General features: G+C 45.0%; 1 protein-coding gene across 1 annotated transcript in view; it reads right to left on the minus strand.

Annotated features, from left to right (window-relative positions):
• Nucleotides 1–27,890, minus strand: part of FBXO34 (F-box protein 34) — an 82,588-nt gene that overhangs the window by 34,939 nt on the left and 19,759 nt on the right. Inside the window, exon 2 of the mRNA XM_054972841.1 lies at nucleotides 3,349–3,427. The gene's annotated coding sequence lies outside the window, so the exon portion shown is untranslated. The remainder of the gene's footprint in view (nucleotides 1–3,348; nucleotides 3,428–27,890) is intronic.

Raw genomic sequence — 27,890 nt, forward strand, 5'->3', positions numbered from 1 at the left:
CAGACCTCCGAGGCATCAGGCAAGACACTGGCTGTCATTGTGGCCCAAGACATCTATTCCTTGGCGCTTGCTCTCCACGCATTCCCTTCTCTGTGGCTGCTGATAGAGCTCTTTGAGCTCTAATCGGTAACCTGAGTCCCTGGATCATAGCATTGCCCAGCCTCACGCTAGACACACTTCTGGCTCCTGGCTGCACTCCAACTCCCTGACTCAAACCCTCTTCTCGAGTCCACTGGGGACCGCTACCACCAGTTCTTTAAAGCCAGAGAAAAGCCAAATACTTCGGAAACTCCAAACTGGATGAATCTGCTTGCCATAGAGAGGAGACTGTGCGACTAATTTGAAGTGTCACTTGATCTAAATGCCAGTACTATAAACGATATTCAGTACTATAAACGGTATTATTTTCAAGGGTTCCCCCACTCAGACAGCCACTGCTGGCACCTTGTATAGATATTGTTGCTCCTCTTATATCAGTGCTGGAATACATCGTATAATCTGTTACAGCAACGGAGCAAGACATACCTGCGTATGAAGTTGCCTTGCATGTACCGAGCCAGGATAGTACCCCGTTTTGCTGGTAAAATCTAGCAACTCGGCAAGATTTTTCTAACTGGAGGTGCTGGGGATTGAACCTGGGACCTTCTGCATGCTGAGCGGATGACCCCTGAGCTAGGTTAAACTATGACCCCTGAGCTCGGTCAAAATGAATCTAGCCCATCCTACAGTCACTCCACTGGCTACCTATCAGTTACCGTGCTCAATTCAAGGTACTGGTTATTACATACAAAGCTCTTTATGGCCTTGGTCCGACGTACCTACGGGACTGCCTCCCTCCCTATGTCCCTCCACGGTGGCTTCGCTCATCCGAACAGGGTCTCTTGCAGGTGCCGCCCTGCACATGGGTGAAATCAACAGCAGCCTGTACACGGGCTTTCTCTGTGGTGGCCCCTGCCCTGTGGAATGGCCTGCCTGAGGAGGTCAGGAGAGCCCCTACGCTCCTGGCTTTCTGCAAACAACGCAAAACCAAATTATTCAAAAAGGCTTTTTATTCAGATAGGAGGGAGATATTGTAGGGAGGGGATCTCAGATGCTTCACTAATGAGCTAGGAACCATAGACTTCACCATTATGTTGCCTTGCATATTATCTGTTGCTTTAAATATGTACTCCTATGTACTACCTACCTGTGCTTCATGTTGTCTAATGTCAGTCCTAGAATTGATTATGTTCTGTTTCAGCAATTCTTTAACCCCCTATGGATCCTTGCTAATGCTATGTCTTTGTAAGCTTGTATTCATCTACCCTCTGACATTGTTTATGGAAATGTCCTTGACACTGTGTGGAAATGCCTGCCCTTGTCCTTGCTACTGATTGTACTAATCTCACACTCTGTAATCCGCCTTGAGTCTCAGTGAGAAAGGTGGACTATAAAGGACATAAAAATAAATAAATGAAAATAAATAATGCTGAACGCTATGGCAGCAATTCTCACATGCTCTAAGGAACAGACGCAAGGAAATCAAGTCAAGGCTCCTGGGAGCCCAAGAACCCATCGCAGAGAGAAGGAAGTCCTCCATCTCTCTGGAAGAACGGCAGGCCAAAACCAGGCAGTCGGCCTCCACAGAGGGTTGGGAATCACGCCACGTGCTTGGATGCCTTCAGATACTCCTCAGGCAGAAGAATGGGGTTAGATCCTATTGGATCCATTCCACCAGACAAAGGCCTTTCCTCTGGCAGAAGAAGTCTTCCCCCTGCCTCGCACCAGGGGAAGCTCCTCCACTAGCAGATCAGACCCACAAGATCCAATCCAGGGCTCCTCCTCAGAGAATTCTCCTTGCTGCACCTCTACACAAGTCAGGCCTAGAACCATTCACTGAGATGCGCCCCGCTGTGCCTCTGTATGATCCCCGACCTGGGCATGCGTCCTAATGGCTCATCAGCAGGGAAATAATTCGGACTCGTATATTCTACATTTGGGGGTATTCTAATTTTTCTTCAGGAAAAAAAAGGATGCCACAGCTAGCAGAGGTTTGCGAAATGCTGGCCTCGCTGTTCAGAAACCCGTTCCAGTGTTTTCTTTCTGCTGGTGTCTGCCCGTTTAGAACTGGAACTTTGTATGCTGTGCTCAAGTTTGGAATATTGCTCTACACATTCTCCCCATCATTAAAAAAACAACAACAGTGCACCCTTTGTCTAAATCCACAAAAATTACTTATATTTTTGCTAGCTCCATTCATATATCTATGGCGGTAACACAGCAGGCTGGGGGGGGGGGGTGTGGTGTGGTGGGGACAACCACGATCACCCACAATCCCTCTTTCAGTTTTAAATGCTTCCCTGCCTGGTCACCTAGTCGAGAGTCTCGCTCAGCGCAGATGACTAGACACGTGGTTGTCCACAAGCCTGAACTCTTGACTCACACCCATGCTTACCTACCCACATTTCCCCCAGGCACAACTCTTGCTCCCACCCCAAATTCCTGGCGACTGCACTAACTCACACAGTCTCTTCTTGCCAGATTTTCATACATTTACTCTGGACGGAATCGCTGAGACTGGGGGCCTGAAGACCATCCCTCTTGCTTCTCACAAAGCTATGAGGGAGCGCCTGTCTGACCAAAGACTTCTCAGTTTTGGGACCGGTTGCTCTGAAGTCTGACTAACAAGACCCTCATGGGGAAAATAAGCACAGAGTTGCTGATGCAAAGATTCCCTCTCCCCCTGAATGGACACACACACACACACATATCAGGGGGACAGAAGCCCAGGGCAGTGACTCACAAAGAGACACAACAGACCCACTCTTTGGAGGGTGAAAATTCTGCTTTCTCTTTGCCTTTGGAACACCTGAATGATCCTATGAGACTCGATGCACCCGAGATGTGGAAAAGCTATCCACCCCCAGAAAATGGGAAGGTGGCAAGCCCAGGGTAGTATGCAAAGATAAAGCAAGGTGTGGGTGTCTGCTTTGAGCCCACAAAAGATTTTTTTTCATTGAACGTGTCCCACACATCATGGCAGCACTCACGGGAGATGCATATTTCCACAGAACTCAGCTTGGGAATTATTGGCACAGCAGTGTTTGAAAGCTTGAATTGCAAAGGCTGGCCAAAAGGAATACAAGAGCGGCATCTATTTTAAAATCTAAAACTTCTCGGGAAAAATAAAATGCAGTCCTCGCCCATTACACAAGCTCCGTCCTGCTACAGTACCTCTTTGCTTAAAAAAAAAAAGTCAGCAGAACTACCTACAAGCTGGAAGAGATCCCCCAGGGCCCGCCCCACCTCCGCCCAACATAAGCCATTCCTATCTACTGGGAGGGGGAAGTTGTAAATAAAAAGCCGTACCTTCAGAGAGCAGCCCTGCCACGCAGTTTCAGACATCACAGCTCCCTCGGTGTTTTGCACAAGTCTTTGAAGGACATTTCTGAAGAACAAAAAGTAGGAGGGGGGACACGAGAGAACAGCAGGAAATTAGCAAGTGAACATTTTATCTTTATTACCAGGACATATCATAAAGCCATGAGGGAACGAGATCAAGCAAGCAGCAGCGCCCAGAATGTAAAGGTCCTTCTGTCTGGAGGACGCTGAGAATGATGATGTCAATGGATGTCACCAATTTCCCGACACTGTGGTGGAAGCGGCAACACACACTTGATTTCCCTAACACTGCTAGCCCGCCCCAAATCAGAAAGTTCACACAGTAGTCACGCTAGGATCTGGAAGACCCAGGTGTGAGTCCCTGCTCTGCACTGGAATCTTGCTGGGTAACCCTGGGCCAGTCACACACTCTCGGCCTAGCCTACCTTGCAGGGTTGTTGCGAGGATAAAATGGAGGACAGGAAAACAATGTAAGCCACTTTGGGTTTTCCTTGGGGAGAACGGTGGGGTATAAATGAAGTAAATAAAGACACCCAGTGAGGATAGGCACAGCAGACACACGATGCACATTCCAGAAGAGTTAGCCATGTTACAAACAAAATACTCTACATCCTACAATAGCTCTGCAGAGAAGATTAGCATATCAAGCACCAATCCATATGCAAAAGGACCTCCTCAGGATACAGTGAAGCCTCCCGCCATTAGCATTCCACACCCTGGGAAACTCTTACAGCATGATTCAGCCCAAACCCACCTACCTGAGTAGATATAAATGACCTGCCAACATCTTCTCCACACTGTGACACTGAGAGACCTCTGTCTTTTGGTGCTACACCTCTGAAGATGCCAGTCACAGCTGCTGGCGAAACGTCAGGAACTACAATGCCAAGACCACAGCTATACAGCCCGGAAAATCCACAACAACCAGCATTCTCCAGCCGTGAAAGCTTTCGACAATATATTAGCCATGTTAGTTTGTAGTTGCAAAAACAGTAAAGAGTCCAGTAGCACCTTTAAGATTAACTGAATTTACTGTAGCATAAGCTTTCAAGAACCACAGCTCTCTTCGTCAGATGCATCTGGCAAAGAGAGCTGTGGTTCTCAAAAGCTCATGCTACAATAAAGTGGGTTAGTCTTAAAGGTGCTACTGGGCTCTTTACTGTTCACACTAAAACCCACCTTCCCATTAGTCTAGCTTATGCTTACAAAAACAACAAAAAAGGATGAGGCACAGCCCCTGCTTTGCATGTCCAAGCCCTTGTGTCTCCAATGCGTATTTTTAATGAAGGAACTCTTGGATAGCTAGTGTGGGGGAAGGCCCTTCTCTGTCCCTGGCTTCTGAAGAGGCAAGGCCAATCAAAGGAGACGGTCCTGACGTAAACTGACTGTTCATCTGACTCAGCGTAAGGGAGCTTCCAAGGGGCTAGGATAAATCGGGAGTCCAGCGGCATCACAAAATTTATTCTAGCATGAGCCTTTGCAAGTCCGAGCTCCCTTCGTCTGGCTAATGAGCAGAAATCACACATCTGACTCACAAAAGCTTACACTGGAATAAATTTTGTTTGTTTTGAAGGTGCCTATGGATGCCCGTTTTATTTTCGCTGCCACAGACAACCACGGCCACCCCTTTGGAATGATCTAGGGTTAGGGTTCAGCCGTCTTTCAGATCCTGAAGCACGGCTGGAGCCGTCAAGGTGGGTCTAGGCACCTGCATCAGTTGCACAACCACATTTTTGCAGAACGAGACCCAGGAAAGGAATGAACAACAATCTGATTTAATATTTCAAATGCTTGGACTCCGCATGGCGAGGAACGTGCCCTTCTTTTTGCTCCCAACAGCGAAGCTCCTTGCACGGTCCCTGCTTAGACACTCTGGAGCCTACGGCACAGGAGGAGGCCAGGAGCGCAAACATGACATCCCAGCCATCCTTACCCGCGCATTTGCTAAGTTTAGACCTGCAGCTTATTAACAGACCAAGATGTAGAGATGTAGAAGGAAGAGGAAGCAAATAAAAAAATTGCTTCTGCCACCCAGACAGCAAAACCCAGGAGAACGGGCCACCGGCGTACAATACTCACTCAAGATGTCCTATCCCAGCGGCCGTGCTCCTTGCTCGCACTTCATGTTCTTCAACTTTGGGTATTAGCAATGTGTTTTTTAAAAATCCTGAGATGCTTCTCTAGAAAGATGTTGGGATGGAGTGATTATAGGTTCAGACTAGGACATGGGACAACCACGTTCAAACCCCTGCTCTGCCACAGAAGCTTGTCAAATGGCCTTGGGCTTGTGTGATCTCACGGCCTAATCTACCCCACAAGGTGGCGGTTGTGAGGATAAAGCAGAGGGGCAAACGATGTGACGAGCCATTCTGGTCCAGATTAAGCAGGAAAAACAGGATATAAGTGAGCAAGCCTCACTATCCAGATATGATAATCATAAATGGCAGAGAGGAGTCACGTTTGCCATACCAAGTTTGTTGGTCAGCAACTCTATCTAGTAACAACAACATTCAATTTATATACAGGGTCTCTTGCAGGTGCCAGGCTGCACATGGGCAAAATCGTTTTTTTAAAAAAAAATTTATTGGTGAGCCCAAATTTTTAAAAAGAAATATACATACAATCAATCCCCTATTAATTAATTCTGACCCCCACCCTTTCCTCCCCCCTCCCTTATTGACTTCCAGCAGCTTTCCAACCCCTAATCTCTCTTATTACTCAACTTGTTTCCATTCATATTCTTCCCTGGTATATATCCTAACTCTTATTCTAAGCATATTCAAATTCTATTGTATAATATATTTTACTATATTCTATAAAAATCCATTACAATATTTATTATACTTCTCATTAATTAACTACCTATCTGAATAAAATTCCTTGCACATAGTACTAACTTATGTATGTCCCTTTATCTCATAATTTATCATTCTGTCTAAAATTTTCTTACACATAAAACTAGCTTAGATTCTAATAATTAAATTCCCCCTTAATGGTAAAGTCACTTCTCTCTTTCATTTACAGTATCTCATTTTAATAGTTCTCAAACTGCCACAGTTCTCCTTTCACATCCCATTTTTTCTATGTATTGTTTCAACTTCCCCCAGTCTGCAATATATTGTCCTGGTCATTTTGTCCATCTCTGCCATGTACAGCAATTTGTAAGTCCAATCTTCTATAGTTGGTACTTCTTGCACTTTCCATTTCTGTGCATACAAAAGTCTTGCTGCTGTTATCATATAAAATAGCAATGTCCTGTACTGCGTTGAAATTCTTTCCATTCCCAAGTTCAGTAGCAACAATTCTGGGTTCTTATTTATTTGAGTTTGTAAAATCTCATTTATTGCTTCAATTATATCTCCCCAATATTGCTTAGCTACTTCACAAGTCCACCACATATGATATAGCGATCCTTCGTGCTTTTTACATTTCCAACACTTATCCGACATATTTGTATTTCCAAGCGCAATTTTCTTTGGCGTCAGGTACCATCTATAAATCATTTTGTAGACGTTCTCTTTAATATTGGTACATGTTGAAATTTTTAGCGTATTCTTCCACAAATGCTCCCATGCTTCCATTGTTATTTCTTTATGAAAATTTATTGCCCATTTCACCATCTGGACTTTTACAGTCTCATCTTCAGTATGCCATTTTAGAAGTATTTTATAAATCTTAGAGATTTCTTTTTTACCTTCTTGTAAAATCACTTCCTCTAATTCGGAGTTTTCCATCCTTATTCCTCCCCTTAGGCAGTCCGAATTGTAAAGATCTCTGATCTGTCTATATTGAAACCATCCATAATTAGGAGACAATTCTTCTTCTGTTTTAATTTTAGGTACTAAATGCTGTATCTGTATTATCTCCTTATAGGTTAAACATTGCTGTTCACTATCAACAGTTCTCGGGTCTATTACTTCACACGGAACTACCCATGAAGGAATTCCCTCTTTCATGTAAATCTTATACTTCTTCCAAATGGTAAAAAGGCTCCTCCTAATATAATGATGCAGAAACATAGAGTCCGCTTTTATTTTATCATACCACAGGTACGCGTGCCACCCAAATATTTTTTTGTGTCCTTCCAAGGCCAGTAACTTACGATTTTTCAACGTTATCCAATCCTTCACCCATCACATGGGCAAAATCAACAGCAGCCCGTACACGGGCTTTCTCTGTGGTGGTCCCTGCCCTGTGGAACGGCCTACCTGAGGAGGCCAGGAGAGCCCCCACCCTCCTGGCTTTCCGCAAACAATGCAAAACCGAATTATTCAAAAAGGCCTTTTTTCTCAGCTAAGAGGGCAGTATTGTAGGGAGGGGGTCTCAGATGCTTCACTAATGAGTTAGGGACCATAGACTTCAGCACTCTGTTGCCCTACATATTATCTGTTGCTTTAAATTTGTACTCCTATATACTACATGTTGTCTAATGTCAGTCTTAGAATTGATTATTATCTGTTTCAGCAATTCTTCAACTCTGTATTGGATCCTTGCTAATGCTACGTCTTTGTAAACCTGCATTTATTTATCCTACGACATTGTTTATGGAAATGTCCTTGATACTGAATGTAATAATCTCACACTATGTAATCCTCCTTGAGTCTCAATGAGAAAGGCGGACTATAAATGACATAAATAAAATAAAATAAATAAATACCTCCCTTCAGGACAACTTAATGCCACACCCGCAGCAGTTTACAAAGTGTGTTATTATTATCCTCATGACAATTGCCCTGTGAAGTGGGTTGGGCTGAGAGAGCTGTAACTGACCCAAAGTCACTCAGCTGGCTTCAAGCGGAGGAGTAGGGAAACAAACCTGGCTCTCCAGATTAGAGTCCTGCTGCTCTTAAACACTCTATCAAACTGGCTCTCTTGATACATTTACTCAGGGCTTTTTTTCTGGGAAAAGAGGTGGTGGAACTCAGTGGGTTGCCCTCGGAGAAAATGGTCACATGGCTGGTGGCCCTGCCCCCTGATCTCCAGAGGGGAGTTTAGATTGCCCTCCGTGCTGCTTGGAGATCTGGCGGCGGGGCCACCAGCCATGTGACCATTTTCAAGAGGTTCCAGAACTCGGTTCCACCACGTTCCAGCTGAAAAAAAGCCCTGAATTTACTCAGAAATCAGTCTGTGTACGGCCCCCAAGTTTGCTTCCTAGTCTGCCGAGAATTACAGTGGGACTTATTTTCAGGGAAGTGTGCCTAGGACTGGCCTGCAAATCTTTTAAAGGGAGGGTCCACAGCTCAGTGGTCAGCAGCTGTTTTGAATGCATAAAGTCCCAGGTGTCTCCTGGGGAAAGGATTTTTGACTGGAGGTGCTGGGAAATACCTCTTTCTGTCCGACACCCTGCAGTGCTACAGCCAGCCACAGGAGACAATACAGGGCTAAGATGGATCAATGGTCTAATTCGCTAAAAGACAACTGCCTATGTGAATAAATGTACAGCTATGAAAACAAGGCCTCAGTTGGCTCAAGGTTAGAGGCAGCTTTATTTCTTAATGTCCAGGGCCGCGTGTATTCCACAGTTCTATCCGGGCACAGAACACACACAGATTCCTAAGATCCAGAGGAGTTAGCCGTGTTAGTCTGTAGTAGCAAAATCAAAAAGAGTCCAGTAGCACCTTTAAGACTAACCAATTTTATTGTAGCATAAGCTTTCGAGAATCAAATTCTCTTCATCAGATGCCTGATCAAAACTGGGCAGATACAGAAGAGGAGGAGAGAGAGGGGAAAGAAGGGGACATATATCACAAGGGGACAGAATGCAATTAGCGTGAAGGCAATCAAAACATTCCTTTGCTTGGAAATGTAAACATCTCCTTTTGGTGTGCAGTCAGTTTGCCGTATTAGTTTGTAGCAGTGAAAGTATCCAATTACTATGTAGTATAAGCCTTCGATAACCACAGCTCTCCCTGCCAGATGCATCTGACAAAGAGAACTGTGGTCCCCGAAAGCCCACACCAGGCGTCACTGGGCTCCCCCAGACCACACCTCTGTAAAGGGAATCTGTTACCTGTGGTAATGTGATAACCATTCATAGTCTCTATTCAGTCCCAGCTTGACAGAGTCAAATTTGCATATGCAGATTCCTAAAAATCTTATTTAAACACACACAAAAACCACACAGCAAAGTTGCTAGAGTTGGTGGCTTCAAAGATACACCTGAAAATGTGGGTAACACCTGATCAAGACAGAAGCCCATGAAGTACCTGCAAAACTATCCAGGGCTTCCAATACCACACATCCATCCCAGCCCACCCGCCCCCATGCTAGAAGTAGCAAAAGCAGAAAAAATTACACAAAATGAGCGAAAAGACCCCACAATTACATAATTTATCCAAACTGCAGAATGCAGTTTTTATGCCACAAAACTGGGGGGGGAGGTTAATGCCAAGGAAGCATATACGGCATGCAATATTGTGTCCTGACACGAATACCGCCTGTGCACCACACGTGCACCAAAAAAAGTGCACTCCCTCGTAACAAAGCCTTGACTAAGTCCTTTTACTTGGGCTTTCAACATGACGGTTCATTCAATGGTTTATTTTTACATTTAATTCATTCCCTGCATGTTCTGTGCCTTTGTTTTGGCTGTGACCCGTGTAGCTCCCCTGAGCCCTCAAGGAAAGGGCTCTCCAGAGCCCTCTCCAGAGGCCTCAGCCCTGCCCCAGATTGAGCGGACACACACGCATAAGAGATTTTCAAGGCTATGCTTTGGGCATGTAAGACTTAAACACATTGGAAATTTCCTTTTCTGCTGTAAAGCGTTCCACACGCTCCTGATGAAGGATTCCGATATCTGCCACAGATAGCCGGCCCCAGACTGAGCGTGGGTTGGAGCTTTGCTTCACGGCTGGGCTTCACCGTTCACTTGCTGAGGGAAGTCCTGGAAAGAATTGTTATAACTATTCCAAGAAGATTGTTGGGAATTGTGTGTGTCTACTGCAACTTGCCCTGTATGATTATGTAAAAGATTATTGTAGTGTTGATGTGTGTGCCTGAAAATTGCATCAAGAGGTTGTTATTTACTTATTTGAATACAATGATGAAATTTTGTAACCTTTGCACTCTGAATACAGTTTTGTAATTTTGTAAATTAGTATTGTATTCCCTGTGGATTTTTTCCTCTTCTATTTGCTGCCTAGGTTGGGGCAAGCACCAGGGGACGGTGGGAGAGCGGGGCACAGCGTGGATGAACAGAGATGATTTCCTACTCATGTTGTCCTTCCTCCAGGATGAATCGTGCTTCTAATTTCGGCTGTTGAAATAGCGTAACAGAGTTAACTCTGATGCAATTATATCTATTTTTCATCTGTTTCTTCCAGCCCACGTGTTACGCTAGAAATAGCTCTCCAAATGTCTCGGGCAATAAGGAAACAAAGGACTTCTAAATTGGAGGAGGACGTACACACTTCCTCCCTCTCTCTCTCACTTCAAGCGTTTAGACCCTTCTACATTGTACCATGAATGCGGATTCCCCAAGGATCTTCTGAACTGCTGCCGAACCTTGCCGAGGTCACTAATTTGGATTTAAAGAAGCTGCCAGCGTTAAGGAAGGGTGAACAACACAGTAACAGATTTTTTTTTTTAAATTGCATCTTGTGTCCCTGCCCCAAAAAGGGGGGCTTGAAGTAACGGCATGCCTAGATACTACTCAACAAGCAGGATCAAAAAACAAATGCAAGACCACACTTAGGTCACACATACTGACAAAATTCCTTGCAAAACAAAGGGCCAAAATGAACTTTCGATTGCCTATCGAATGCTCTTTTAAATAACTCGCAGCTTTCCAAAGGAGATGAGAGAGTAGAGGCCGCCTTCACACTTCCAGAGAAACCTTGCCAGAGTGCTGGAGCTGCTACTCAAAAGGCCCGTTACTGGGGCAGAGATTGACCCCACAGAATCCAAAGGTTGGTGTGAATGCAACCTTTGCCTCCTGCTCAAAGCAGCTTCAAAACCCCACCACTCCAGCTTCTGAGAGTGCGGCGTATGGGAGAGAAGCACAAATCTCAGGCATGGGCACGTTAGTCTGCAGTACCAAAAAAAGACCACGTCCCAGTGGGTGCTCAGTTAACTGCCCTCTTCCAAGGGTAAGCACTTCTTTCAGCCACTAAGGGGGAAAAAACATTCTGTAAAGTACTCAATTAACTTCTTTCCGGAGTCTCGGGCACACGGCTTTTAAATTTCTCGTGGCATTTGCAGTTTTTGTACCAAGTGCACAAAACTCAGCATGCCTGGGCTGAGCCACGGAAGCTAGTTCAGAAAGCACCTCGGGGATTCTTCCAGATCTGAAATCTCACCATGCAGAATTCCCTTCTGGCTGCCTAAAGCAGGGAGGGCCGGCCCACATGCGGCACATGGCTTACACGGTGAGACTGTAGTGACCCCACCTCCCTCCCTCGGGTTACAGGCGCAACCGGGATGCCAACAGAGGGAAGGCAGCACCGTGTTTCACGCAAGTCTGAGCTGGCACTGGAATTTATGCCTCCAGTCTGCTCGGCAGGTTTTTCTCTTCTGCTAGCCTATTGTCTTGCTGATGATGTCGTTGGTACGTGTCATGCAAACAGCGAGTGGCGTAACAGTGTTTTTAAATAATGCTGCTAGCCAAGCAGGCTTTCTGGCAGGGAACAAATTTCCAATCAAAATAAACATAAACTCGCAAAATGCCCAGATGGGTGTCAACAGGGCACTGCTGCTAGTTCCTTGCATCCTTTGCAAAATGAAATATGAAAAAGGCTGCCTACGTTTTCACAACCAGACAGCCACCCCACTAGGACGAGGACACACGTTCCATCATTTTGCTTGTACGTTAAGTGACGTTGGGACAGAGGGTCAAGCAGCTTACAGCCAATTAGCAGAGCCCTCAACGGGCTTAAAAAGTTGCCCCCCCCCACCTCGCACTGGAGTAAAACATCACCGGCAATGACTTTAACCATGACTAAACCTGAACTGCAACAATGGGCATTCAAAGCCATTTCGTGGAGGCTGTATGGTGCAGTGGTCAGTGTCGGACCCAAGCTCAAATCCCCACTGCGCCCTGGCAGCTGGCTCAGTGACCTTAGGCCAGTCCAACACACTCGGTCTAATCTACCTGTCGAGAGGATAAAATGGAGGAAAGGAAAATTATGTAAACCACTTTAGGTTGCTATTGGGGAGAAAGACAGAATAAATAAATTCATGTGTTCACCAAGTCATCCTTAAAACTGCCCTATAACAAATGTTAGCGTTACCCCTATAATGCAGATAAGGGGTTGCGGCTGAGAGTCTCTAAATGGGACATCTGACACAGGAAGGGCACATGTCGGGACGGGGATGTAATGGTAACCGGGAAGGACAGTTTAAGAAGACAGAGGACAGCAGCAGGGCAAAGGCTTTGCTATACACTGGAGCTGCGTGAAGGGGCTGTGAAATGCCAGAAGGAAAATTTTTAGCCATTATATTGTCTCCAGATCCAAGCCTGGCTCTGGAAGGCAGCTCCAGCCCATTTCCATTCCTCGCTGCAGGATCCCAGGCAGTTTTAGACTGGAGAGCTGAAACTGACAGAACCTTCAAGGAGGTGAAATTGAAATTAACAAACGCTCTAAGGAGCGATCTCCACTGGCTCGGTCTTTTTAAACTTCCCTTCCCGGCTAACAGCGCGTCACCCTACACCTGACGAACAGGCGCTGAGGGGTCTCATGTAGGGAGACTCAGAGACAAAGCTTGCCTAAGACCATCCGTCAAGTGGATGAAGCCTAGGGTCCCGGACCGCAATTCCTTCTCTTAGCGAGGATGCTACGCTGGCTCTCTTTCAAAGCTGGAGGCAAAGGGTGGATGCTCACAAGCATTGTGGGATATGTCTGATGTCACCCGCCTCTCTCCAGCTCACCCCTCCTCACCAACACTTGCCATCATCTAAGACGTGGAAGAAACATGGCAATATCTGCAAAACAGCCACAGGTGCTGCTGCTTCTTGCAGCAAGGAAACACACACAAGGGGAATTTTGAACCGTGACAGCCACAGCGGTACTAATTCCAGTCTTCCAGCATCCCTTTGTGGCTGGATTCTCAAGAGGAGGCAGACACTGAACGGACGTGGTCACTCTGGGATCCAGTCTCCACACTGCTCCCTTCTATTTATCAAATTTTTATCTTGCTCCATCACCAGAGAGTGTAATGTGGTCTTACCCTCCCTCTTTTTTTATCCTAACAACACTGAGTCAGACAGAGGGAACTGGCCCAGGGTCACCAGCGAGGGGACTTGAACCCAGGTCTCTGTCCAAGGCTCTAACCAGTACATAACATACCTCTCCTACTGACCTCGCCTCTCGAAGGGAAGAGCTGCCGCTGCTCATCCAGAGAAAAATGAACTTGGAGGCAGCACAGGGACGGAAGAGCTGTAGCTTTACTCTTCTTCTCTGCCCCCCCTCAAGTGGGATGCAATTCCTTATATGAGGCGCGCGCGCGCGTGCATGCGTGCGTGTGTGAAACCTTCACTGCCTGCTCAGATCCAAGCACTAGCTGACAGGAGAGACATTATCACTTCTGATATCACCAAAACAGCTGCTTCTCTTCAGAGAACACCTTGCTGGCTTCTGTTTGAAGGCAGTAGTAACCGCAGCCGTGGAAAATACTGCAAAATCTAAGAGGCTTTGAGGTCACAGGAAAATAAGTCTAGATTATGCAGTAGCCCGGAAGAGTTGTAACAACAATAGAGCTTCGACAATGGACTGAGCTACTCAGGGACTAGCAAAGCATTGCCAACAGACCTGGAGAAAACATGTCCTGTCCCTTTAGAAGAGGCTTAACATATGGATATATGGACATCGGCAGCAAAAGCTTTTCATGGCATGGAGATAAATAATATCACCTGGTAAATTCTCCCTAGAAGCTAAAATGACAAAACTGAGGCTATCGTACTTTGGTCACATCATGAGAAGACAAGATTCTCTGGAAAAGTCAATAATGCTAGGAAAAGTGGAAGGCAGTAGGAAAAGAGGAAGACCTAAAACGAGATGGCTTGACTCAATCAAAGAAGCCATGTCCTCCAGATTGCAGGATTTGAGCAAGTCTGTTATTGAGAGGACTTTTTGGAAGCCTCTCGTTCATAGGGTCGCCATAGGTTGAAGGCGACTTGATGGCACATAACACACACACACACACACACACACATACAAATAACATCCCATCAAGCTTCTATTTAAGGGAAAGGAATTTTTTCTCTCCAGTTAGTTGACAGCCCTAGACCGACACAATTCCTCTCTCTCTCTCTCTCTCTCTCTCTCTCTCTCTCTCTCTCTCTCTCACACACACACACACACACACACACACACACTTTTTGTTTTTAAAAGAGATAGACATCTCAGGCACAATGTGAGAATATGACATTCTATCTTAAGGAACTAAACCACTGGACCAAGGAGAGAGAGGAAAAAAATCAGACCCAGAAGGGAGGATTGATGACAACAAGTAGGTGCAGACCAACCATTTTTAGAGATTTCTCAGGCCCATTAGCAGCTATGTGAATGTAGATCCTACACCCCTACACCTCTTCTAGATTCTACACCCCTGCCCTGCACAGTTATACACAGAGAGAGAGAGAGAGAGAGAGAGAGAGAGAGAGAGAGAGAGAGAGAGAGAGAGAGAGAGAGAGAGAGAAGCTGCATATCTGTGAATGGGAATGAGAAATTTGGACTGACTGCCGTGCGAAGAATTCAAACCCTGTTTTTGGAACTTCACCTCCCACCACCACCACCACCACCACCACCACCACCACCACCACCACCACCACCACCACGGTTGCTGCCTACAGGCAGAAGCATACAGATTACCCCTGCCCCAAATTGCTCATTCGACTGCTCTTTACACTTACTCACAAGTACTTATTTTTATACCTTTGTTTCCTGCCTTTCCTCCGAAGCCCTAGGCAGCTCCCCCGTCATCCCATCCAGTCTGGTGCTCAGCCAGAGGGCTGTGCCAATCTATCCCTGCCAGAAATTCACTGTCATCCAGCGATCATTCTTAAAACTGGAAAAGGCATTATGTAAACAGCTGCTCGCGCCTGGCATTAACAGACACCCCAAAGCTGGGTCCCAGACAACTTACGTTCTTTTCCTGTTAGACCCCCTGAGATGATGGGAGCGACGGAAGCAGAATTAATTATAGCCACAATTGTTACAGGAGAGGCTTGGGGGTGGGGGGAATATATCAAGAAATTTTTACAGTGGCACCTAAGAATTTGAAATTCAATCCTGTACATAGCAAAAAAAAATTTTTTTTCAAAGTCTGGCTCCACACCCTAAAATAAGTAAAAAGATGACATTATTACACGCACACCCTCAAAAAAAGAAAAAAGAAAATTAGAAGCAGGAGAGGAGATCACTTTGATTGGCAAAATATAGGGGCGGAGGGAAATAAGTGGAAGACCAAATAAAAGCTGGGCAAGCACTGAGAACAGATTTCCTAGAGAGTTCTTCATCACCTGCTCACCCTCTCTGCCACTTCCGACGGTGAGCTCTGAGGGGCATCGATCGGACCCCCGTTTATGAAAAACTGCTGCACTCTGCCTGCAACACAGCAGACAGGGAAGGCTGCAAGTTAAAAGGGAACCTGACTGTCTTTCCAGGAATTTAGATCGAAAGGTTCTTCCTACTACACCTGAAGAGGCAGCAAAAGTGAACTTTCTTCAAAATATTCCTGCAAATGTCTGGGGGAAGGGGAGAAGGGTTTCTAGCCCCGACTTGTGTATTTTGTGTGCAAGAACTTTCTTCTTCATGTGGCAACTGTCAATTATGTGACGTCCACCATTGCCAAAATAGTACAGTCTAGGAACGCTATGACCAGGGCTCGAGGGGGAACGCGCAGGAACACAGTTCCGGAAGTTCCCCAAAGAGGTCACATGTCAGGTGGCCCCGCTCACCTGACTCTCGGCCATTTGGGCCCATTTTGGCCTGGACTGGCCCGAAACGGCCAGGATTGGGCCTCTGATGGGTGGTGGATTACTCTCTTGCTCATCAGTGGCTCGATCCTGACCATTTTGGGGGCCCTTTCAGCCATTTTCAGCCCCTTTTTGCCATTTTGGGCCCAATTTCGGCCCTGAATGGCCAGGATTGGGTCCAAAACTGCCAAGATAGGTGATGTCAGGGGGTGTGGCATATGCAAACCAGTTATACTAATGACACACTTCTGGCGATGGCAGGAGGCGTGCCATGTGCTGATGAGTTATGCTAATGAGTTATGCTAATGAGTTCCTCCAGCTCTTTTTCTACGAAATGACCCCTGGCTATGGCCATGCAAGGAATAGCATGCCTAGAGAGTTCCATGGTTGGCCAAGAACTGGGACAAGAGCTTCAACCGTTACTGGCAAGGCCTTTGGCCGCCGAGCAGTATCTCAGTCAGTCACTGTGGTGGCGAGGAACAAAGCTCTTTGTTGTTTGGCTGAAGCAATGGCGCTGGCTCCAAAGCAGCAGCCACAAACAAAACCCACTAATACCCAGTGACCTGCATTCCCAGCCAGAATAGAGAGAGGCATTTCGTATGCTCAGATTACTGTACAAACAGCGATTAAACAGCCCGGCCGTGGACAAGAAATATTTCCCCCTTATGTGGGCTGCAAAACACAACGCATCCAGCTGCCTCCGAAAAGGCTGGCCGGTCAAGAGCGCAGTCTTGCTGGCTTTAAAGCTGGCCTGCAAGCGAGAAAAGGGTTACATTTCCCCCAAAACGGTTTCTTTTAGGGACCCCTTTTTGCACAATTTACACACTGCAGCCTAGATTCCCGCAGAAACAAGGAAGTTAAGAAGTGGAGGGGAAAACTCGAGCAGTTAATGATCTACCCGCTGTAATCTAAGCTTCCTTGTTGGCTTCCACCAACTCGTTTCACAGACATTATTTACACATCCTCCGACACAATGAAAATAAAGGCTGGCCAATAAAACAGGAAAGTTCATGCTTGTGTGAAATTTGGAAACATTTCCCTGTGCTTCCACCACCCACGTCCCCTCCCGATGTAAGATATGGCAACTGGTTAACGTCAGAGTCATCCTTTACTAGGAACTGGATTATGAAGCAGCCAGTATCTTAAAAAGCATGGGAGGGATATTTATTCTAACCCTCAGGTGGAACAACAAATCTAGCAAGGTTAATAGCCCGAGTGCGCGGGAAGCCGCCTGTGAGTTATTACAATGTGGGTGGGGCACGGTGGAACGATAAGACACAAACTCGGCTTTGAAGTTTGCTTAGACATGCAGAATACAATTAAATATTGAACTGGGCCCTGGCTGATGGATAATCCCATGCTGTTTATTACAGAACTGGCCTTGTTGCTTGTTGGAAGCAAAATCACCTGCTCGTGGGCTCCATTACAGGTTCTGCTACTAGGGAAGGGCAGGGGGGAAATGCTTGGAAGGGGATTCCAAGCTCCCCAGAAGCTGGCATTTAACATATTCTTGAAACCACAGTAATAAATAAGCCATATAAAAATGGCAACTTGGAATTCTTGCATTAATAGTTATGCCTGTTTGAGGGGAGGGTTTTTATACTCAGCTCGACAGGGCACAAATGTGCTGATGAAAAGCATCTTTTTTTAATTAGTTTATTAACAAACTAACATATACAAAAGAAAAAAAAACACAGAGATAAAATACGAGATATAAATAAGTACACCAGTATCTACCGACCACGTCACTAATCCAAAACCTTCTAACCCATCTCCACCAACATGCAAACGCACTCTTCATCGGCTCATAATATCAATACCTCCTCTAGTGACATAATTACAGGTTCCATTCCTTGTATTGGTCCCGACCATAAAAGATCGATGTTACCAGTCTCTCTGTTTTTTCTGATATGCAGTTAATTTCACTAAAGTATAGATCTCTTTTACTTTCAACAACCAGTTTTGTAGTTTGAAGGGGGGGCTGTTTCCATGGTCCGGCAAAAACCATTCTGGCAGCTATAATCATATGACGGGCGCAGGGGTCATTTCATAGAAAAAGAGCTGGAGGAACTCATTAGCATATGCCACACCCCTTGACATCACCAGCAGTGTGTCATTAGCATGCCTGATTTGCATATGCCACACCCCCTGACATCACCTATCCTGGCTGTTTTGGACCCAATCCTGGCCATTCAGGGCCGAAATTGGGCCCAAAATGGCAAAAAGGGGCTGAAAGTGGCCGAAAAGGGTCCCAAAATGGTCAGGATTGGGCCGCTGCTGAATTGGAGAGTGATCCACCACCCGTCAGAGGCCCGATCCGGGCTGTTTTGGCCCCAATCCAGGCTGAAATGGGCCCAAAATGGCCAAGAGTCAGGTGGGCAGGGCCACCTGACATGTGACCTCTTTGGGGAACTGCCAGAACTGCGTTCCTGCACATTCCCCCTCAAAATGAGCCCTGGAAGGGCGATTATCTACTGATCTCTAGGAAAATGAGGTAAATAGTTCAGCAGTAATATCTCTGATTTTTGAAGGATTTGTACCTCCATTCCCATTGATAGAATTTTTGCTACTTGCTGCTGAAAAGCATCTTTAAAACATACAACAGCTAGAAAAGCAGGATTTTCTCTCTGCATTCTCAGACCCTAAATTTCACCTTTTTTCCCCAAGACCATCCAAAGAACAAAGTTCCACCTCCCACTCAGAGAACTGAAATCCAAAGTTCTGCCCTAAGTGCAGCGCTCCTCACACCTTATCGGATTTTCCCCACTAAATGCATTCACAGCCATAGAAACACCAACTGACACATACCCAACCTCTCCTGGCAGAACCATGTATTTCCGCCTCACATCTGCTAAGGCGGCAGAATATCAACAGCTGACAGCTCCATCTCCAAGGAACCATCCTAACCACTCATCAGTATAGCCAAGAGGCAACTGCTTTGCCATTATGGCTCTGTTCACGCGTTGCAAACTTCCCACAGCAGGCAGGAAATGAACAAGGCTGCTTCTACAACACAGATAAGACGCTTTAGAGATCAGGTGATATGTTCAAATGAATGACACTTTTAATCAGCAGATTTTGTAAGTAATGGCTCACTGTGTCACAAGGACATATCCTCAGCAGGAAAATGCAGGGCTGAATGTCATTCCAGCCCAAGAAATGCTTATAGAATCATAGGGTTGGAAGGGACCTCGAGGGTCATCTAGTCCAACCCCCTGCACAATGGGAGGGTGTATGTACGGATAAATAGCCTAAAGCTATTGCTTGACTTTGTGTCAAGCACACACACCCCGCCCCAATTTCTGTTGTTCTCAATCATGAAATAGGAAAACAACCCTCTTTGCATGGCAGTTGAGTGAATGAAACTTAACTCTGTTATTAATTCCTTGACACCTAGCAATTGCTGCTCCTGTGGGAAAATAGGGGTTCTGACAGGCCAGCTTTCTTCACAGCTCCCCTCTAGCCCAATGATGTCCTTTAAGAAAACTTGCATTGAGAGAGAGATCCAGAGGAGTTACCTGTGTTAGTCTGTAGTAGCAAAATAGTAAAGAGTCCAGTAGCACCTTTAAGACTAACCAACTTTATTGTAGCATAAGCTTTCGAGAACCACAGCTCTCTTTGTCAGATGCCTCTGACGAAGAGAGCTGTGGTTCTCGAAAGCTTATGCTAAAATAAAAATGGTTAGTCTTAAAGGTGCTACTGGACTCTTTACTGATGTCAAACTACCCAGTAGGAGCATATCTACATTACAAAAGATGTCATGTCAATTGCATAAGCTTTCATTCAGAAAGGTTTCGTCTGTGTTCAGCTTACTCCAATTTTTTCAAATGTGTGGCTACCATACCCCATTGTATCTTTTTTCACGGAATGTCTCAACTGTTGATCATACTTGCATTTTTCCTCTGTGAATGTCCTAGCTATTGATTATATTGTATTCTCTTGCAGGATGTAATCTGCCCTGGATCTCAGTGAGAAAGACCTTCCTTTAACTCTGTTAATAAGTCGCTTAGCGGTATAACCCCTCACAAGTCATTCAGAGAGTTCGTAGTCAAGGTGTAGCTCGTGCTACTTAAATCTAAGCAGCAGCATTTCAAACGTTCTTCCTCCATCCCCTAATCTTGTTAAATGTGTCTGCTGGTGAACAAATACGCAAGGCTCTTTGTGCATGCGGCTGTGGTACTCCTCAATTTCCAGATACGATTGGCCGCTCCCCCCGCCCCGAAATGTGTCTAATCTTAACTACAACAAAGCTTTTGAGGAAGTTCCTCAAGCGCACAGGAACGCTGGAGACGTGCGGCCTATTGGGCAGATCAATCTGGAGGCAATCTCTTTTGCAGAATGCTAGAAGGGTTAAGCATGTGCAGTTTGCTTTCTACCGCTATCTATGCTTACGTATTATCCTTCAGAACCGAGAGCCTGCATGCTCAGCTTGGGAGGAGGTCGTCAGAATTAATAGCAAGTTGGACTTTTGCATGGAACTACTGGCACAGAGGACCCGGGCTTTTTTTCTGGGAAAAGAGGTGGTGGAACTCAGTGGGTTGCCAGCACAGGGGGCAATTCCTGGTGGGAGGTGGTGCCCCTGGTACCACATGTGCGCACGCAAAGTGCATGCATGCTCCCAGGGCCAATGACGTCACTTTGGGTCAGCTGGAACAAGGGTTTAAAAAAAAAAAGTTTAAATCGCCCTCGGCAAAAATGGTCACATGGTTGGTGGCCCCGCCCCCTGATCTCCAGACAGAGGTGCTTCCCCTGCCCGGCACCGACCCAATCCAAGCTGTTTTGGCCCTGATTGCGGCCGTTTTGGCCCCAATCGAGGCCTAAATGGCCCAAAATGTTTTAAAGTCAGGTGGGCGGGGCCACCTGACTTGGCAGAACTACTAGAATGGTGTTCCGGTGCGTTCCCCCTCGAAATGAGCCCTGGCTGTAGAACATTACTATTTTACATGACGACGGCAGCAAGACTTTTATATGCACAGAAATGGAAGGTGCAAGAAATACCAACTATTGAAGACTGGATGTATAAATTGCTGTACATGGCGGAAATGGACAAAATGACAAGAAAGCTGAGAGATCAGAATTTAGCAGAATTTTTTACTGATCGGGGAAGATTGAAAACATATTTAGAAAAGAAGTGGGACGTGAAAGGGGAATTATGGCAATTTGAAAATTATTAGAATGGTTTTTTTTTTATTAGAAGAGACAGAATCTTTACCATATGAAGTGAAGTATTAGCTAATTGTTAGCCTAAATTTAAGTGGATTTGGAGTTAATATATATTGGTAAAATTAATAAAGTAGATATTTTATTTAATTGTTAGCTTAAATTTAAATATATTTGAAGTTAACAGATAGTAATAGACAATAGATTTTAAGTTAATAATAACAGATTTGAAGCTAACAGATAGGGCTTAGTTTAATAAAGCAGAATGTAAACATGATATAATGAGTTACAGAAAAAGGGGATAGATTAGGAATAGATTAAGATACAGGGTTGGAAAGCTGTTGGAAGTCCTGAAAAAGGGGGGGAGGGGAAGAGTGGGGGGAAATGATATTGAAATGTTATTTGAAAGTTGTATGTATTAATATTCTCACCTAATAATTTTTTTTTTAAAAAAGAAATGTTTTAAAGTCAGGTGGGTGGGGCCACCTGACTTGGCGGAACTACCGGAACGGTGTTCCGGTGCGTTCCCCCTCGAAATGAGCCCTGGCTGTGACCCACCAGGCCAAAGGCATCCCACTCAGCATGTACTCCACTGCGGCCTACGGAGCGCTTAAAAACCTGTTTTCTAGTCCTCAGAAGTCAGCAAGAACTGGAGATTTATCAAGCTGCTGGTGGGCCACCATACATGGGTGTTTCAGCTGGGCAGCCATGTCAGTCTACAACAGACGACCAAGGTTGGAGTCCAGTAGTAAAGGGAACCTGACTCTTGAAATCATATATCCTGGAAAACTTTATTGGTCTTTAAGGCGCAACAGGACACAAACCTTGCTCATACGTGGAGGGTGAGCTGCATTCAACTCCGTGGGTCACAGGTAACAGAAGCTTGATTAACACAACAGATATCAGTTTGAGGATACAACCTAGCCTAACACAACCACAGCTATAAGAGCTTGACCAACAGTTTACTTTGTCTCCATTTATTAGACCGAAGAGAGACAAGATGTTAAAGCCATGCGATCCGGATGCAAATAACTCATTTTCTGAGTAAGATGTGGAACAAAAGCAAGCCTTTTACTTTGAACGTAAGCATTTTAAAACTGTCAAAATAAGGTATGAGCTCCTTGCGTTCAACTTTAAGAGTTCTGGCTCACGGGCATAGAAAACAGCCCAAAGAACTCTTCACATGTTTAATGCATTTATAAGCAAGCCTCTCTCCAAGCCAACTGATGCCCAAAGTGGCAAGGTAATAAAAAGGTGCCCAGCATCAAAGAGCAAATATATAACCATGCTCTGCCAGGTTTCTCTCTCTCTCAAGATTTAGGTGATGATGCTATGCCTTGAAAACACAGTCAAATATGAGTAAAGCATCAGAAGGAAGTAAAAAAACAAGTAAGCGAGCGTGCAAGTAAATAAAAGATTTGTCAGCTCTCAGGCATGCAGCATAATACTGACGTAGGTCAGTTTTATCCTATGGTACTCCTCCTTACTAGGATTTTTGTCAGCATGTTCTTAAAACTGAGAGAAGACATAACACAGTACAGCAAGACTCAAAACCGTACACTCTGTCAAGTTCCCTCTAAACGTTTCTGACATACAGCTCATTTAACTTATATAACCTCAAAATGATTGATCGTATTTAAAATTCTAGAAGTGCAACCACGCTAATCTAAGGAAGATGATGTAACATTTCACAACACGACAGAGTAGAATACATTTATTGCAGCTCCTGAGTACCACAGACCAACAGGAAGCAGGGTGGATAAAAATCAATGATTTTTTTTAAAAAAAAAATCGAAAAAATCGGATTTTTTTTATTTAAATCGGATTTTTTTGATTTAAATCGGATTTTTTTAAATAAAATGCTTTTTGAGGAAAATATATTACCATCCAAAGGTTATCCCATCATGAAATAAAGATTAGTTTTTAATTATGTAGAATAAGGCTGTATATGTTTAATTTTTTTGGTAAATAAATTCCATTAATCCATTCACAATGTCATGCTCTTCCAGAGGTTTTTGTAAGATTACTGGGCAGTTTCTCTGCCTACAAGATATTCTCACAGATGCTTGGTTTTGCCGTTGTCAAAACTGAATTTGTGTCAGCTCAGCAGAGATCACATGCCTCTTCTTCACAGCAAAAATGTTGTAACATGAACAGAGTTGAGAAAAAGACCTTAATCCTATTGTTCTACAAACCTATGAAGACAGAATCAACCCCTCCAGTGCTAAGTTTCAAGAAGTTCAGTGAATAGAAACAATCTTTTTCTGATTGTTTGGAGTGGAATAGATCTGCACAAGAAGAAACTAAGTGTGAGGAGGGAGGGGCAAGCAGTACAAAATGAAAGTGAAACTTTTTGAGCACAATACTGCACAAGTCTTTGGATCTTTTGTGTGCATGACCTGAGGTTTATCACATTCTTTCCTTGGAGGGAAAAACCTATAATGGCAGCAGGCCGTAAAAGAGACCCAGTCTGGGAATACTTTAATGAAGTTCCTTTACTTATCGGTAAGGCAGGCATCTACTTGCATATTAAAGTTATACCAGCAAGAATTAGGCTTTATGTAGAAAACTATGATTTAAATCAAGCCTTAATGACTAGTGATTTAAATCGTGATTTAAATCAGTTTGATTTAAATCAAATCCACCCTGACAGGAAGGCAAGCTTTCGGGCTCCAGTGCACAAAATAAAATCTAGCTGTGAAGATACTGATATGCTGGCAAACAAGATGGGGGAAGAGCGAGACGAGGGCTGCACTTGGCCGGGGGGGTGGGGGGGGCGGCTCTAGTGGCGTGGTGCTGTTGGTGTCTCAGGGGCTTGCCCCAAACTCATCTGGTGGGCTGCCAGGTCCACAGGCAGTGACGGGCGCAAGCTGTTCACAGCATCTCGGGGGCTCACGTCAGTCACTTGGGAGGAAAACTGGGCTGGTGCGTGGCTGTTCGGCACGTCTGCCCAGGAGGCCTACTTTATCATAAGCACGAACCAGACAAAAGAAGCAACCTAGGACAGCGAGGCAGAGGTGTGATGACACCAACCTTGACTCCTATGGCCTTTTAAATTTGTTTTTCGGATTAGTCCTGTGCAACACAAACATTAGTTTTCCCAGCAGGCTCCTTGTTAACGGGAACGTGATTGAGCTCTAAGCATATCTGAACGCAGCACAAACCAAAAAGGGAGAAAAATCCAGTATTTGCAGGGTGCAAGGAAAAGGGGGTGGATCAGAATCTGTTTAAAGACAGCATTAAATTTTAACAAGGTAACAGCCATGAGAAAAGCTTTATGGAGAAAACTATGTTTTCAAACCACTTAACCAATTGGTTTGTTATTAATTTACCTGTATATTACGGGCCATTCTAAACTAATTGCTGAAGATCGTTAGAAACAAGACGGCTTGGTTCCAGGTGAAAAATCCGTCTTTGCACAGATCTTTTTTGCGTGTAGCAGCCCCGCTCAAGGCTCAAAGGAATTCCAATGAACTTCAATAATTAATAACGCGCAAGAACACCTTGTACAAAATGACAAGCTATGCTAAAAATAGTTCTAGAGCTGCTGGGAACATTTAAAAAGAAAGAGAAAATCAAACCAAACCCACAATTATGAAGATGTATTGCTAAGTCAAAAGGTTATGCAAATTCTCTCCGTTGCTAAGCGCTGAAGGAGCACGGACGCATGGCGCAGTGTCCCTCTACCCCGAAAAAGGATGACGGTTGGATGTCTCTAATTATGCTCAGCAGAGGGAATCAATTGAATTCTTGCTCACTCAAGAAAGACAACATATGACGTTTAGTAGGAAATGAATTCTGCAGAGCACTTTATAAAAAAGCTGTCATCAGGCGCTGAAGGCAAAATAAAAGCCCGGATCTCAACTACCTAGGGGAGGTCAGACGTTCACCGAAACAGGAAGCTGCATTTCCAGTATGGACAGAATTGCTTGTTTGTTTACTCAAGAATTACCCTCGTCTTTCAGTTACCGTAGCATGTCCCCCCACATCTCTTTCAAGACTCTCACACCCCTCCACTCGGGTCTGACGAGAATGAGCAGTGAGGTTAGACAACTCAACACAATGGCCAACCCTGGTGTAACCAACTCCTTGGCTCGCTTTGTCTTTCAATTTGTACCCAGATCCTCTTACAACCGTCCAGCAGATAAGTGATAGCAATGTTTTCATGCTTGTGGGTGGAACCCCGTTCCATAAACAACCACCATGATGTGGGGATGAGCCATGGGTGTGTGTCTGAACTGCAAGGATCCTACAACAATCCTGAGAAGGAAAAACCCTCAATCGGTCTTTACTGTATGAACAAGCGCTTAATCTCTTCAGAAAACACCAGCCGCGCACCATAAACCACAAAGAACGACTCAAGTTTCCCAGTACTGTGAACATCAAGTGTTCTAAAAACGTAGCGGACTGGAGCATGCTTTCACAAGATAATATTGAGCGGGACTTGTGGATGGCTTTGGCTGATGGAAAGTGGAGTGAGCTTTGCCGATTCCCCGGCCTGTCCACCATCCTCCAAGAGCTGCCTTTGTGGTATCCTTACGGCCTGCGGCGGGAGGAGGAAGGCAAGGAAGTCACACTCCATTGACTGCAATTGTTCCGCCTGTCGAAATTGCTTGGTGGGATCCATACCACTGTTCAGTTCAAAAATCATGAGCGTGAGGTTCTGCAGGACCGTCTCTCCCAACATACCCCTTGGAGGGCTTTACACTCCTCCGATAAACACCTACTGGTTATCCCTGGCCCAAAGAACATTCGCCTGGCCTCAACCAGGGTCAGAGCTTTTTCAGCTCTGGCACCAGCCTGGTGGATCACTCCCCCAGAGGAGATCCGGGCTCCCCAGGACTTATTATGGTTCCACAGGGCATGTAAAATGGAGATGTTCCGCTGGGCCTATGGCTGAGGCGATCTTGGCCTTCCTGGCTTCCCTTGCTCCGCCCTGCCTGCCCCAGATTTCTTTGGCGGTTATATCCCTCCATATGTATTGCTTGATTTCTCTGCAGCAATCTTATTTAGATGTGTTCACAGACACTTTCAACTGGTTGTATTTATCTGGTATTTTATATTGTAGACTGTTGTTTTAATGTAATTTAATGCTATATTTTATATTACATTTTGTATAATGTTTGACATGATTGTAAACTGCTGGCGGGGAGGGCGGGCTATGAACTGAAATAAATAATTTTGCTATGCTTTCACTCAATTTTCTTAAAACTGTTTCAGGAATTTGTGAGAACCAATACTTTAATGGCTTTATAGCCACAAAAGCTGGGAGGGTGGGGGGAATCTATTTCATGAAATCTCCCTAATTTTTTTCCTCTACAGCTAAGAAGATGCTCAAGATGGTAACAACATTTGCACAGAAAGTGGACTTCATACTGAAAACAGCAAATACTGCCCAGTAGCTGAAATCTAACATTTTTTTAAACGACAAAGCGTTCTTGCTGTGTTAGAATATAGCACCAGTCATTGTGAGCCCAAGGAACATTGTCAAGACTGGATGTTTCATTCTTTGTTACTGTGCTCTGGAGAGTCTCACTTACAGCTGTGCAGCTAACAGAAAGCTGTATTCTGCATAAAGTGCTACAGGAATAAGGAACCAATGCAAATCGGAGTGTGATCAGAACAGGTGAGTCCCAAAAACCAGCTAGCAAATGCTGGTAGAATCCCGCAAGGAGATGCATTAAGGTAGCATCCTCAAAGATCAGGTGAGAGGAAGACACTAGAACATAGCTATAGAATCTCATCCCCTACAGACCTGTTGCATATAATGGACTTTACATGCTGCTGATAAAGGTGTGGCCATTACAGGGGCTATAGCGCAGCCCCCGAAACTAGCATGATTGGTGAATCTTTCTGAGTGAAAGAAAGATTATTTTTCTCTTTTTAATTAATGGCAATCAGGTCAGAACTACAAGAGTCAAAAGACCAACAAGATTTTCAGGAAATAAGCTTTCCAGAATCAAAGCCACCTTTGTCAGGTGCCAGGTCAGAACTGGACAGCCAGGCAAAGGGCGGGTTAGCAAAAAGCAAAGTATGAAAAAAAAAATGTGTGCGCGCACTCAAAATGGCCCTGGTTGCTAACTCATTTGCAACACAAGCTCAGATATGAATTAAGTAAGGGCTGACCTAAAACGAAGTGGCTTGACTCAATAAAAGAAGCCACACCCTCCCGTTTGCAGGACCTGAGTAGGTCTGTTAGAGATAGAACGTTTTGGAGGTCTTTCATTCATAGGGTCGCCATAGGTCGGAAACGACTTGACGGCACATAACACATACACAAGGGCTGAAAGGCAAGGAATGCTGGATCTGCCCTTTGGCCAATCCTCACCTTAGTAGAGGCTAAAAGTAGAGGTGCTGCAGAGTGACCCAAAATGGCTTGTGTTGAACCCTTACAAAATGTTGTGCAGGGGAGGGGGGAGCATGTATGGACAGGGGA

This window comes from Eublepharis macularius, chromosome 2, assembly GCF_028583425.1.
Source record: "Eublepharis macularius isolate TG4126 chromosome 2, MPM_Emac_v1.0, whole genome shotgun sequence".
NCBI classification, from domain to species: Eukaryota; Metazoa; Chordata; class Lepidosauria; order Squamata; family Eublepharidae; genus Eublepharis; species Eublepharis macularius.